Raw genomic sequence first — 15,688 nt, forward strand, 5'->3', positions numbered from 1 at the left:
CATGTCTTCTGGTCCAGAATGTATACCACATAGATTCCTTTCAGAGCATGCTGATGCAATAGCTCCATACTTAACAATCATATACGACCGTTCGCTCTACGAAAGATCTGTGCCCAAAGACTGAAAAGTTGCACTGGCCACATAAATATTCAAGAAAGGTAGTAGAAATAATCCACTAAATTACAGGCCCATATCATTTACGCCGATATGCAGCAGGATTTTGGAACATACCTTGTGTTCGAACATTATGAATTATCTCGAAGAAAACACACTATCAACACGGATTTAGAAAACGTCGTTCTTGTGACACACAACTAGCTCTTTACTTACATCAAATGTTGAGTGCTGTTGAAAGGGGTTTCAAATTGATTCCAAATTTCTGGATTTCCAGAAGGCTTTTGACACTGTACCACAAAAGCGGCCTATAGTGAAATTACATGCTTATGGAATATCGTCTCAGTTATGTGACTGGATTCATGATTTCCTGTCACAGAGGTCACAGTTCGTAGCAATTGATGGAAAGCCTTCGAGTAAGACAGAAGTGATTTCTGGCGTACCCAAAGGCAGTGTTATAGGCCCTTTGCTGTTTCTTATCTATATAAACGATTTGGGAGACAATCTGAGCAGTCATCTTAGATTGTTTGCAGATGACACTGTCGTTTATCGACTAGTAAAGTCATCACAAGATCAAACAAATTGCAAAACGATTTAGAAAAGATATCTATATGGTGCGACTATTGGCAACTGACCCTAAATAACGAAAAGCATGAGCTTATTCACAAAAGTGCTAAAAGGAATCCATTAAACTTCGGTTAAAACACGATTAATCAATCAAATCCAAAGGCCGTAAATTCAACGAAATACGTAGGAATTCTAATTACGAACAACTTAAATTGGAAGGAACACACAGAAAATGTTGTGGGGAAAGCTAACCAAAAACTGCGTTTTATTGGCAGGACACTTAGAAAATGTAACAGATCTACTAAGGAGGCAGCCACACTACGCTTGTCCATCCTCCTTTAGAATCCTGCTGCACGGTGTGGGATATTTACCAGATAGGATTGACAGAGTACATCGAAAAAGTTCAAAGAAGGGCAGCACGTTTTGAATTACCGGGAAATATGGGAGAAAGTGTCACTGAAAAGATACAGGAATTGGGATGGATATCATTAAAAGAACGGTGTTTTTATTTGCGGTGCAATCTTCTCCTGAAATTCCAATCACCAACTTTCTCCTCCAAGTGCGAAAATATTTTGTTAAAGCAGACCTACATGGGGAGAAACTATCACCATGCTAAATTAAGGGAAATTAGAGCTCGTATGGAAAAATGTAGGTGTTCGTTCTTTCTTCTTTCTGTACACTATACGAGATTGGAATAATAGAGAACTGTGAATGTGGTTCGATGAACCCTCTGCCACACAATTAAATGTGATTTGCAGAGTATCCATGTAGATGTAGACAAAAGCTGTACATACAATCATAGCTTCTTACTGTAGAAATGGAATGAATCGAAGAAATTTATGTGTGCCTGTAGGGGTATATGGTAATGTCCGTGTGATATTCTAGATATGCTGTACGATAATAAAGTACAACTACACATGTTTAACTCTGAATTTACACGTTTTACGTACATATGCATCTAATTTTATTTTAGATGTGTATGTATCGCCTTAATTGGTGAAAGTACAGCGTTTATTTTACTTTATTGCATCTTTTGTATAATTTGAGCGTACCAGGAAGAGTAGTGTTGTGAGAATAGTCGCAGAAGTTAGAGCAGTTGTGCCAGCCGCGATCAGTGAGGACTCTAAACATCATTTTGCATCTTCACGGTCGCACTGTTATGCAATAGAGTCCCAGATTGCTCTGTCCCTTGCGCGGAGCCTATCATGTATCATTGACAAGGCACATCCATTCTGGCGAAGTGCCTAAATTCCTGAGGATATCTGGCCCTTAACTCCTCCGTTAACAGGGGGTATATGTCCTGCCTTCACCCCTTCTTCCCAGTCAGAGTCGAACACAATTCCTGCACCTGACATTAAGTCCTCATTCTGCCCTTCTCCTAACAGTTGATGCGGACACTGTCATGGCACATGTTGTGTAGATAACTGTGTCGCCCATGTCTAAAATGCTGTGAAATGTGAATACAGGTAATCATTTGCATATACCAGCATGACATAAAACGAACATGTCGTCCATAATTCCGTACAATCATAGTGTAATTTTGTTATAGCTGCACAAAATAACAATGAGTGCATATAAATTACGAAGTTAGACCTCTCAGAAGTTTCAGTATGAATAAAGAGCAGCTTTACAAAAATATCAGCTTTCACACTCAGCAAAGTAATTGAAGTAAACGTACCTGTGGTCCTGAATATGTTCTCTTGGAGTCCTGGTGTAGACTTACAGGTTAGGTGTATCCTGTGATAGATCCAACGAAAAAGTTGGCAGTTCCAGACTTATTCACTTGGGGTAAACTTGTTTATGTTAGGCTTTATACACATGGATGCTGGGGTCCACACTTGTACGAAAATGGTCTTCAAATGGTTTACACTTTGCAGGGATAGCTTATGCATTGGAGAAGGAAGATGTAAGTCGAGAACAACACAAAAAAGAGTGTGGGTCCGAAAATTTCATTACATGGTACAGAAGACGCATTTCACACACTATACTAGCAGCTCAAGGAAGAGGAATATTTATTTTATAAATATTTTAGAAAGTAAAAGCGTCAGTTTTTTTTTCATTTGTTCCTCCAATTACACCCAGAATTACGAAGAGGAACAAGGCATTACGAACTGCCATCACACCCTGTGAAAATTTTGTTTATTTAGTTTAGTTGTGACTGCAGCACAAATTTTTGTGCAATAGCCATATCTCCCTGAATTCCTTCCCATTCAAGATTTATGGGTTTTCTTTACATCTTGCATTACGCCTTCAACAGTTCAGGTACCTAATTTATACTGTGGTTAGCTAGTAATGCCACGTAAATATTGACCATTGATGCTTGCAAAACTATTTCACACACAACCCAGAGACCTACATAACAATAAATAAGCATGCTACAAATACACATTTTTAAACAAACTACTCTAATACATTATTTTATGTATAATTAACAAAAAAAGCATTTTCCACTTCTGCTGTGTCTGAAGGTTCAGTCCATTACTTTATTATTATTTGTAGTGCAAATTGCAGCCATAGTGCAATCCATTTCATTGTAAAATATTAAATAAGGTACCAGTGTGCATAAAAATCCACTTTATAAATGTGATAGCAAGTAATTTAGTACACTCATGTTTTATAATTCAGACTACTGCCTTACTGCTTCAGTTGATCTTTAGTCATTCATTTTAAAGTTATAAATTTTAACGAAAAAATGACGAAATGAAACAATTTATAACAAATAAAGAAAACTACAACAAAATGAAGTATGGAGATGGGCATATGGCTATGCATGGGAGGAAATGACCTTGGGGGTCACATGAAGAATCCAGTCACTTGATCGTCTCAACAGATGATGACGTGAGCCATCAAAAGTTCATGCCCAAGATATCTTGATAATACTGTGACCTGATGCAACATGATGTGAGATGACATGATGACAAGTTTGGATGCCACTTTTTGAAATGCATTGCAGTATATTTTGACAGAACCTGATGTGGTGTGACATGATACCCAGTGTGCTTATTAAAGACAAAAAGTAAACTTTGTAATATATGTTCTTGATCAATTGTATGTGATTAAGGGCTGACAAGTGAAACGACATTTCAAAACATCGACATTTACTTGCTAGCGAAAATAAATCCATACAAACACTTCAGAAATATTTACAAGGGAATAAATAAAGCATGTTTACCTTTCTGTTACTTTTTTTCTCATGTAACCAATAACATTATAAACAACTGTACTTTCCTCCTGCATTAGGGCCGATTTTTTCACTTAAAATGTTGTTCAATGAAAATTGTTTCATCAACATATGCTCTTATCTACACACAGTATAGACAACAGCTCTGTTCTGATACTGCAAAACTTAAATAATATTTCGTGTTTTGGGGACAGTGCCCCAAAGACTATTACTGACCAGCGATGGGAGTGCAGGGTGAAGTGTCTGCGCCAGAAACAGTTAGTTCAGACCGAACGACTGCGAATGTAAGTTGATCGTGTATCGTGCTGAGTAAAATAAATTATATGTGTTAAGATTCTACATCTTTAAGTATCATTGGTGATTTTTTTGTCTATGTCACGGTGAAAACTACATAGATTAGTGACCCCAACTGCGAAAACATCACGATTACAATGACATTCTATATTTTTTAGTGCATGTAATGCAATCAGCATACACAACTTCGTGTCCACTGGATGATTTATGAGATTCAACAACTCCAGTTACATCAGGTACTGTATTAATCGTGCAATTGCCCACAGTACTTGCAACAACAAACAGTGTGCAAATTGGAACAGGCCGTGACTGCTATTATTTCTGCACAGGACACAATGAATGCGAAGCAACAATGGCAATTTTTGTCAGTTAACTGGTGCTCCGAACTTAACAGAGCGCGTTTTGGTGATGCTTCATGACCTATGTATGTATGGACTGATTTTACACCTTCCATGTCTAATGCTTCATGTACACAGACTTTCAGTACAATTGCTCCATACTAACAAGCATTCTATGACACTGATGCAATATGCAGCGAAACTACAAATTTTGTGTTCACAAGGACAAATAATATTTTGACTGTGCAGCAATGTGCACGCCTACTATGCCGCAAATACGAACTTTAGAGAAGCATTATACAGCAACAACCCTAGGACAATAGTTCCACCATATCTTATCGGAAAACTACACCCTGTGTACCAACAGACGCTAACAGGGAAGAAACCACTGGACTATGCCATGAAATGACAAGTAGCAACATAACCTAAAATTCCTCCATTCAAGTCAGACCAGGTGACTTTATGGCTTACAATAAAGGAGTGCATGTTTATGATGAGTAATGGAACTGCTATACTTGGCAACAAAATGTAATAATATTACAAAATTTTCCGTAAATGTTTTCGATGTATTGTGAACGATCGATAAATTTCGATACTTACCTATACCACTTAAATGGAACAGAGATCTTTGTAGCTTAGAAAAATAACGAATTTCTGGATATGTATTAGTTAATATGGAGAAAGAGTTGTTGTCATCTTTGTAAATGTATTCCTCGGGTTTATAAAATCACTACTTGAGCTTAAAAGTAATAATAATGGTTGTCTCAAGTTGTGATTGGCTGCACAGCTCGGTGTGCAGCGGTTTCATGTGCAGTAGAAAAAAGGAGGGAGGATAGTGAGGAATTGAACTGAGCAGCCTCGTCTATGGCTGGTGATGTAAAAATTTATTTTGTGCTAAAATGTGCGTTTTAACAATTATAATGTGGTGTGGCGCTAACGTGCATGCAGTTAAATCGTCTCTGAAATTGTAAAACACAGATGAAATAATTTGCACAGTAGTGATGCTGCAAAGTTTTGGAGCTGTGGCCACTGAAGTAACAATGGTTCAGTTCATTGCATGACTTAGTCCACTGATTACTGTAGTGTGAGCATCTATTGGTACACACAGTGTAGTTTTACAATAAGATATGGTGGAACTATTGTCATTGGGTTGTTATTGTGTAATGGACATGTCCAAAGCTCGTATTTGCGACATAGTAGGCATGTACATTGAAGCAGATACAGGATGCACAGTTGGAATGTCATTTTTCGTTGCAAACACAAAATTTGTAATTTTGCTGCATATAGCATCAGTGTCGTAGAATGCTCGTTAGTATGGAGCAGTTGTACTGAAAGTCTGTGTACATGTCACACTATTGGTCGACAAGTAATTAATGTATGAGAGATGTGAAGAAACAGTGCAATCTTGGTTTTCCACTTCTCAGTTAAATGATGTACGCAATAATAAACGTCACAACATGATAAGACATGGCACAGATAATTTTCTTAAAGACTAGAACTGTACAGGAGCTTATCGCAATTTTGTATAATGTGTGGTGAACTATATGTAAATAATTCTTAAAGACAGTGTTAATTTCAATCTAAAATATTTCACACTCCCAATTCCAAGACAATTTCAAAATTACTCGAAATGTGTTGTTTCCCCAAATCATAGTGTTTCATTACCTAAAAGATTGGAAAATGTCTAAATTAAGACTGCTGAAGTAATTTTGATCATTCTCACAGAAAGAACGGAACTTTTAAATGAGTGCTTTGGTCGCTTTGTGATCCAGTTCTTTTGACGTAAATATTTAGCTGTATTAATTTCAAAGTTCTACCGAAAACTGAATTCTTGTTAAAGAAATTTGATTTCCATAAATTGATATGTAAATCAAAGACGGCTGCTTCACAGAATGTGAATGAATCAGAATGATAGTTTCTATACTGAAAAAAGTAATTAACAATAACTGGAATTACAATCTAGCAACCATCCAAAATTCGATTCAAAGTTAAAGCAAAGTAAATTAGCTCCATTAGTGCTTGGCGGCCATAAAGAAAACAAGAGAATACCTTTTAATAGTATTTATTGCAGTAGGGTAATACAAGATGAGTCACATACTCTTGTAACCTCAACTGAAATCTTCGACTGTGGCGTGGTGGATATGTTTGTGATACCAAAACGATATCAAAAGTAGGTAGTGTTAACATTAAGACTGTGCTTTGTATGCATAGTGAGTGTAGTTGAGAATCTAATTCCTATATCCACCAGTCACTCATGAATAAGTAGTCAATGGCCTTTATTAAGCTTGAAACAGTCCAAATAGGACACACATGGGTCAATCGAAACATGGCAAAGTTGATATCACTACTCCCTATATATGAATAGCATCAGAGACCTTGCAGTGGGGCCCGGTATAACAGTTTTAGGGACACAGTGCTACCGAGGGCAAGGTTGCGCATCACTATAGTCCAGGATAACGGTAAAAGATATAAAAAACAAGTTGCAGTGACTGGGTGCACAGAATGTGGCTAGTCATCGTGAAAAAACAGTAATTCTAAACCGGCCTGGTTAACGAAACGGTATTAACTGAAAGAATAAAAAAAATATAAGAGCTCTTGATCAACAATCAAAAGTCATTGTAATACTGTTAGGATGAGTACATGATGCGATTTTAATGCGATTTGTCGTTAATTAAAAAGCGTGATTCAAGCCAATAGTAATAGATCTTGGGGGTTCAGCCGCAGACGATAGGTATTGTGGACGGTTACTTGAAATTTGTCATGCTAATGCGCTATCTCGCTGAGCATACAGAGTTAATCAGTGACCTATTACTCAGCAGCTGAAGCTGACAATGAATGCACACAGAAAAGATTGTTTAGACAGAAACTGGCCGTGAAAGACAAACGTTTGACAGTCATACAACATGCATAGCGGATCAATGGAAGCCAACGTACTCCCTCTTCTGGTCTACATCTACATCTATAATTATACTCCGCAAGCCACCCAACGGTGTGTGGCGGAGGGCAGTTTACAAGCCATTGTCATTGCCTCCCTTTCCTGCTCCAGTCGCGTATGGTTCGCGGGAAGAACGATTGCCGGAAAGGCTCCGTGCGCGTTCGAATCTCTCTAATTTTACATACGTGATCTCCTCGGGAGCTATAAGTACGAGGAAGCAATATATTCGATACCTCATCCAGAAACGCACCCTCTCGAAACCTGGCGAGCAAGCTACGCGCGATGCAGAGCGCCTCTCTTGCAGAGTCTGCCACTTGAGTTTGCTAAACATCTCCGTAACACTATCACGCTTACTGGCCAGAGCACCAAACGAAGCCGGCCGTTGTGGCCGAGCCGTTCTAGGCGCTTCAGTTCGGAACCGCGCTGCTGCTAAGTTCGCAGGTTCGAATCCTGCCTCGGGCATGGGTGTGTGTGATGTCCTTAGGTTAGTTAGGTTTAAGTAGTTCTAAGTCCAGGGGACTGATGACCTCAGATGTTAAGTCCCATAGTGCTCAGAGCCATTTGGACCCAACGGAGGCAATATCGTCCAACGACGATCGAAGCTGACGTCACAACCCGCTGCCCTATGCTGGTTTTCCAAGTGTACTTTGCATGGCACGGCACCACTGATTGACATCTTCAGGCCAGCTGATTCCTTCACCCTGCCACTTCTCACCTGCTGTTAACATGCACATTTCGGCGCTGCTGCTCTCAACTGTCGCCAGCCCTGTTTACATTCAAACTTTTAACGCATCCTGATAAAGGCACACTGATTTGTCCTTCATTGACGGTTCGACTCTCCTCCACTATGACAATACACACTGGAGGCCATATGTATATCCAGGATGAGTCCACGAATACATTCTTCCTGATCGATGTAGGCTCAGAAGTATGTACAGTACTGCAACACATACTTGAACCTTGCTATGAGGCTCCAAGTTTGCAACTCCGTGTGGCAAACAAGGGCTACATCCACATGCATGGGAAAGCAGAACATATTGTACTACTCATGAACGAGTTATGTTGTACTTGGACGTTCTACAATGACGATGTTGTAAAACTGGTTCTGAGGATTTATTTCCTCAGAAATTAAAATTTCTTCAGCTCCATTTGGCTGTCTGGTACAGCAACCACATGTAGAATATTTGAATTATAAACAGTCTTGGTTGCAACTTATTCTTTTATTAACAATGCGTTTTACCTTTGTGGGGCATATTTAGATTGCTGTAATTTTTTTCTTTTACAACATTTAAAAAAACGTAAAATGCGTCTGTGCTAAACTGAGGCATGCATCAAATCAGATGGATCTGCAGAGATCTTTTCCTTATACAACATTTTAAAAACCATAAAACAGCTCTGAGCTAGACTGAAGCACACGTCGAATCAGATGAACCCACGGAGATCTTAATAAAGTCGTACCAGCAATCTGAATGGTGCAATGGTAATACCACACTCTCAAAAAAGTGTACACATTTAAACATAATACACAATTATGCTGCCATAAGTTCATGGCAGGAACATAAAGGTGCACACAGACGAGCAATTGGATCCATTGGAATTGGTTTTTGATTCAAATGTTCCCCAGAAAGTTCCATCTCTCCCTTCACATCGCCTGGGCTGCCCTGTTCCATCATGTGATACACCATTCATCCTGGGGCTCTTCGCTTCGAATCTGTTTACAGGTCGTAAGACAACAATCATGCCTGCTTGTGACTGGCAGTACAGAAGCTGACGACTTAACTTCAACACTACTCATATGTACCGAGGCAACACATATTGTTCCCACTACCCAGGCACATCACTCCGCGCCTGTGATGACTTATTCCCTACATTACAACAACAATAGATCATGTTAGCAAATACATGAGAAGTCGATTGGCCATGCTCACGTGCAGGAGCAATTACGACACCTAACACATATCACGACAGCTGTGAATGATCCAGATGTGCCCCCGACCAGCAATCATGCCCCTCCCCTATGTGCCTAGGATACCATGCAGCCAGACGTCCACCAACAAAACGAACATCTACATCTACATCTACACATGCTGTGAAGACTGTGAATAATGCAGGAAGGTCCCCAATAGGCAACCTTTCTCCAACGCACATCCTGACCTGTTACAATAAAAAACACAGGCAGAAGCGGTCCTGAATGACGCAGTCACGCCTCCAATGGCGAACTGTGCCTATTCACAACACACTATGGGGGCTGCACAGCCTGACCTGCTCAACACCAACAAAGACACGCCACAGCAGCGGCAAACGATGCAGCTATGTCTCCAACAGACATCTACACCCTTCCATCACATGCAGAGGTAGCTACACTGCCTGAAATCCTACATAAAGAACTCTCTCAGGTTAGTAAGGTGCATCTCATGTCATCTCTTCAGTCTTCCCAAAAACTTTCTGATCCCATTAGTGTTGCACCAAGGGCTCCACTTTGTCAGTATATGGTTAAAAAGTGTACAATGCACCATATAAATACAATGGGGCCATCCATTTGGCACAAAGTACACTGCTTCTCCCTGGCTCTCCTGCAGCCACCTAAGATGGCAGCGAATGACACATTGCATGCAGGCATCACATGGCCACCAGACAATGCATGGGCAGAGCCCATTAAATTAGTAGCTGAGAAAGATGGTTCTACTTGTCTATGTGGAGACTACAGAATACTTAGGTTACACACGATTTATGACAGTTATCTGGACCAACCATATGTGACTTTACCCATGCAATCACAGGGGCAACTGTTTCATCCATGACTGACTGTAAAAAGACTTACTGAAAGGTCTATATGCATTTAGATAATGTTGCTAAACTGGCTATCATCACCCTGTTCGGTTTATACGAGTTTCTGGGGAAGCCATATGGTCTCAAAAATGCGTCTCAGATCTGGAAATGGCTCATTTACTGGATAACGTCTAAACGGAACTGCTACTATTCATATTTAGATGCATTCATAGTTTTTCCTACGATCATCAGAACCATGAAGTTCATCTTGAACGTGTTTCCACGGACCCACGTGATGCAGTGGTGACTATAAACAGAGACAAGTAACAACTACATAAAAAGGAGGTCAAGTTTTTCATACATACATTCAATGCAAAGGGGAAGCCCACACTGGATCATACTCAAGTGGTTTGGCACCTGCCATTTCCTCACACGTATCACATCCTTTAATGATTCTTGGTAATCTCCCATATACTGCACAAGTTCAAACAACACATGAAAACCCTTGTGGGCTCTCACACGCTAGGCAAGCGTAAACTATTAAGGAGACCAGAAATTCAACATTTACCCACGTGAAGAAGTGTCTAGCACATACAATTGCTCTGGCACACCCAGCACTGGACACACACATTACAATTATGTTGGATGCAAGCGACACGGCTGTAGGTGCCATTCAGCAGGAAGTAGTAGTTGGTACACAACATCTAGATTTTTCTCCAGAAACTATACAGCCTCACAGAAAAAATGGTCGGCTTTTGAGTGTGAACTACTCGTGGTTTTAGAGATCATATACTATTTGCGTGATGATATTGAGAGCCATTGCATGCTTATATATACAGATCATAAATCTGTGGATCAAGCCATTCAACATCCATCATTTACAACCAACCTGGGACAATTTTAACACCTTGATCTGATCACACAGTATTCTACAGATGTCCACCTCCTCTGTCGGGTAAAATACATCATTGTGGGTGATTACTTTTCATGGATCAGCACCATCATCCTCACCCTCGACTTCAACAGAGCTGCGTAAGAACATGATTGTGATCAGATGCATCAACTAACCTCAAGATGGAAGCTGATTCTGAGAATGGACTGACATGCCACAACATATTTGGGATATAATATCTTTGTCAACATGGTACATATCTTCGAGGCATTAATCTCAGCCACCCAGATGTATGACCAATGACTCGGATTGTTACTGAACATTTTGTTTGGCCAGGTGTTAAGCATGAGAGTCGAAAATGTACAAAGGTGGGCCTGGACTATCAACCCACAACATGGGCTGAAATGCACAGTCTCATCTCAGCAAGTTCAAAATTCCATTTGGGCGGTTTAACATGTACACATCCATCTAGTGGGACACTTACCAGAATCTGAAGGATTGTCAACGATCAACTGAGTAACCCACTGGGTGAAGACCATCCTGATTGCTGATATTACAGTAGAACGTGCAGCCCGCGCTTTTGTGATGCACCGGTAGACTGGTTTGGCTGTCCTGCCACAATTACCACAGATCAGGATCGCCAATTCAAGTCTTCACTTTCCAATGTATTATGCAACTTGTGCGGAATGAATCACCATGATTCCACGGTTTATCGTCCCAAAATCAATAGCCTGGTGGAACAATGGCACCAAACAATGAAATCCCCAATCATGTGCTGTGTGGATGAATGAATGGAGGCCCTCCCACAGGTGCTACTCAGAGTCGGCATGGCACAAAAAGTTGATTTATAAGCATCGCTAGCAGAGATTCTATATGGGAGATGCTGACATTGCTTGTGGAATTTGTGCTACCTACACCCACCCTCCAGCTTATCTGACCTACTGGATATTGTACAGAGGATCAAAAGAAATATACACTACTCACGTTTACCTCTTCCATCGCCACCCATGGCACAGACACTCTTCATTTCTAAAGTACTCATTGACTTTGATTATGCAAGGGTTCGTGTCAATACTGTACAGCTAGTGCTGTAGCCACCTTTTAATGGACAACTTATGGTTCTGCAGTGGTGTAACCACATGGTTGACATAGACTTAAACAACAAAATAAGAACAGTGACTATCAACAGACTAAGGCCTGTATGGACCCTTCACTCCTTGGACAACATGATTCATCTCCAACAAGATAACACTTCAGATGACATGCCTACCACTGGCTCTCTGCTGGCACAACCTGCAGATGTCACCATAGGTATTAGAGATTTTCAGCTCACAGAAGTAACAGTAAAGTAAGTAAGCCCACAGAAATAACAGTAAAACTGATTGACGCCACCTCTCTGTAGGAGTCAAAAACACGGCGCCAAATTATATGACTACACACACCGATACAAAACGTATCCAAAGACAGTGGACTTCATGTTGGTGTTGCTATGTCTCGCATAGACAGTCTTCCCATCAAGTATGTCACGATCAGGAATACAGACATAGCCAAAAAAAAGCTGCAGTTTTCGCACACAGCTGACACTTCAGTCTTTGGCAGCTGAGGAAGCATCATTAATGTCCAACACATCATGTCATAGCCAACAGGTACACCATCCACTATGGCTCGCTCCCTGTCACCAACCATCAAATAAGTGGAACACTCCTCTCTTACTGACAACATCTGCAGCACTCCAAGCAATGAGATATGATCCAGTCATGTCTTACAACAGTGCAAGCCATGGTACAGCTGGTCATGTGATCTCACACAGCACCCACTGCTATAAGCGTCACCCATTAGTTGTCGACAAATCCTCCTTCCTTTTTCAGTATTATGCAGTCTGCAGGGAGGAGGGGTGATCTTTCACTACAGCGCCCCAAAGGCTACCACTGACAAGTGATAACAGTGCAGAGTGACATGTCTGCATTCAAAACAGTTAGTTCAGACCAAGTGAGTGCGATTGTAAGATGTTTGTATATTGTGTTATGACTGATGACCTCAGATGTTAAGTCCCAAAGTGCTCCGACCATTTGAGCCAATATATTGTGTTATGTAAAATAAATTATACATGTTGAGATTCTTTGTTTCCGTGTATCACTGTGTCATTCTACGTCTACACCACAGAGAAAACAACTCACAGATTTCAGATGTCTGATGTCACTTATGGAAGAACATTCAAAGGAAAAATGCCTAAGTCGTCACAGGATATTTATATTATAAAGCAAAATAGTCAAATCAAAATTAGGAAGAAACAAAAGCATTAAATCAACTGCTATAACATGAGTGAGCATGTGGAAAATAGGCTAACTTCCGATGTTAGCAGATCAAGATCCAATCAAAACTTTCTTCATGGGAAACCTTGACTATATCGTGATGTGATGTGACGGTTACTTTCACAGTACATATGAATATCATCATTTGAAATACGTTGTGGAATATTTTGATAAGAAGTGACACGACATGACATGACAGCAAGTATGAATTGGCTTTGACCTGAAACTGACTTCAGCTGACCATCCATGTCGTTTGTAACAGTATCCGTTGTTACTATATCATGGCTACTATTACGTCATTGTAGCTGTTTGGATTTGTTATTATTTCATTTTCGAAACAGCTTATTACTGATATGAAACGCGGTTTTTCTTTCTCTCAGGAAAATAAAGGCGAGAAAAAAGCGGTAAGTTCTTCCTATTCTAGATTTTTGACGACAAGTGGAACACAATTAATCAGAAGACTAAAGACAATCTCTAAGCAAGAGTAGTGTTTGATATATTTGTTTCTGTTCATTGAGTAGAATTATATTTGCACCCTATGTTTCTGTTCATCTTCTCATCTGATTTAGTGAGAGTCCAAGATAATGAGTCATGGAAACCCCACAGGTCTCCTGCAACTCCAGTCTTGCAGTGTCGCCAAGCAGCTGGCATATATAAATACACTGGAAATTATTACTTATGGTCTATATTGAGTGGAGAAGCTTATTCAAAATGCAGATGAGTTCGTATTTCGGAGTTTATTGTAGTGCTGAAAACTGTAGCAGCTTTAGTGGGATTTGGCATGGGTGAAGGACTGTTATCCTTTACCAAGGACATAAAATTAGCACAGTATAGTTAACTGATAACACAGCAGTGATAGTTGAAAGTGAATAGGAATTGTGTTTTTAGCTAAATATAATGGAACATGTACTAACTGTACGTTAAGATATACACATGAGGAGAAGATGTCACTGGTAGACATACTGTAGTACTAAATGTTTACTGCCAGGAAAGAGCATCATCTTTCATACCAGAAGAAGAATAGATAAACATCGAGCGAGGTGGCGCAGTGGTTAGCACACTGGACTCGCATTCTGGAGGACGATGGGTCAATCCCGCATCTGCCCATCCTGATTTAGGTTTCCCGTGATTTCCCTAAATTGCTCCAGGCAAATGCCGGGATGGTTCCTTTGAGAGGGCATGACCGACTTCCTTCCCTGTCCTTTCCTAAAACCGATGAGACCGATGACCTTGCAGTTTGGTCTCTTCCCCCAAAAACAACCCAACCTAACCCAATAGATAAACACGATAAGTATGCAGAATACATAGAAGCAAGGACAAGACGAAAAGGGTGTTAATAGGCAGTAAAAGCTGATCTCTACAAATGTAAAACTTGTACCTATTTTTGAATGCTTTAAAATGGGCCTGAAATACGCAAAGAAACTCGTCAAACGAATGACAATCGGTGCACAGTATCAGAAAGTATGTGTCAAGCATATTGATGTAATCGTAATCAATTCCTTTTGAACTTGAACGCATTAAGTTAAAATTTATTTTTCATTTGAAACCATTTTCAATGATACAATTATGTCTCTGTTACTGTAAACCATATCAATTACATTGCACCAAGATTTTGTTATGTATGTAGACATTAACAGAAGCTGGGACCTTACTTTGATTATATTGTATTTGTATTTGTGTTTCTTTATTGGTCCAGTAAATTGTGTTTAGGTACATATTTTGCACAAACGATGTAGGACAAGTCAGGTTGGTACAGTATACACAACATCATACACATTGTTATTTTGAAAAGATTAATTACAAATTATTCAATACATGTTGGCTATTGATGACAAAATTAACAGAATGAAATAAAATGATAAATTGGTTAAGAATATTTGAGCAGTTACACGATACTTTTCCAGTACTCTAAAAACTCGGAAACAGAATAGAAGCAGTGGTCAAACAAGTACTCTTTCAGTTTCACTTTAAAGTTTTGTAAATTTTGCATCTGTTTCATATAGGATGGCATCTGATTGTACAGCATTATGTCAGTATGATACACTCCTCTCTTACAAATGTTTGTACTTACTGTATTGACATGCAAATAATGCTTCTGCCTAGTATCATGAGGATGAAAATCATAGTTATAGTTGAAGATATTACCATGTTTTAAAACACTTCCTTTTGTGAAATTTAGTATTTCATACATATATAAGCAAGGATGAGGCAGTATATTGAGATTTTGAAATATTGGTCTACAAGGGTCTCTGTACTTAACATGGTTTATTCTTCCAACATTTTTTT

Source organism: Schistocerca serialis, chromosome 1 (assembly GCF_023864345.2).
Source record: "Schistocerca serialis cubense isolate TAMUIC-IGC-003099 chromosome 1, iqSchSeri2.2, whole genome shotgun sequence".
Classification (NCBI taxonomy): Eukaryota; Metazoa; Arthropoda; class Insecta; order Orthoptera; family Acrididae; genus Schistocerca; species Schistocerca serialis.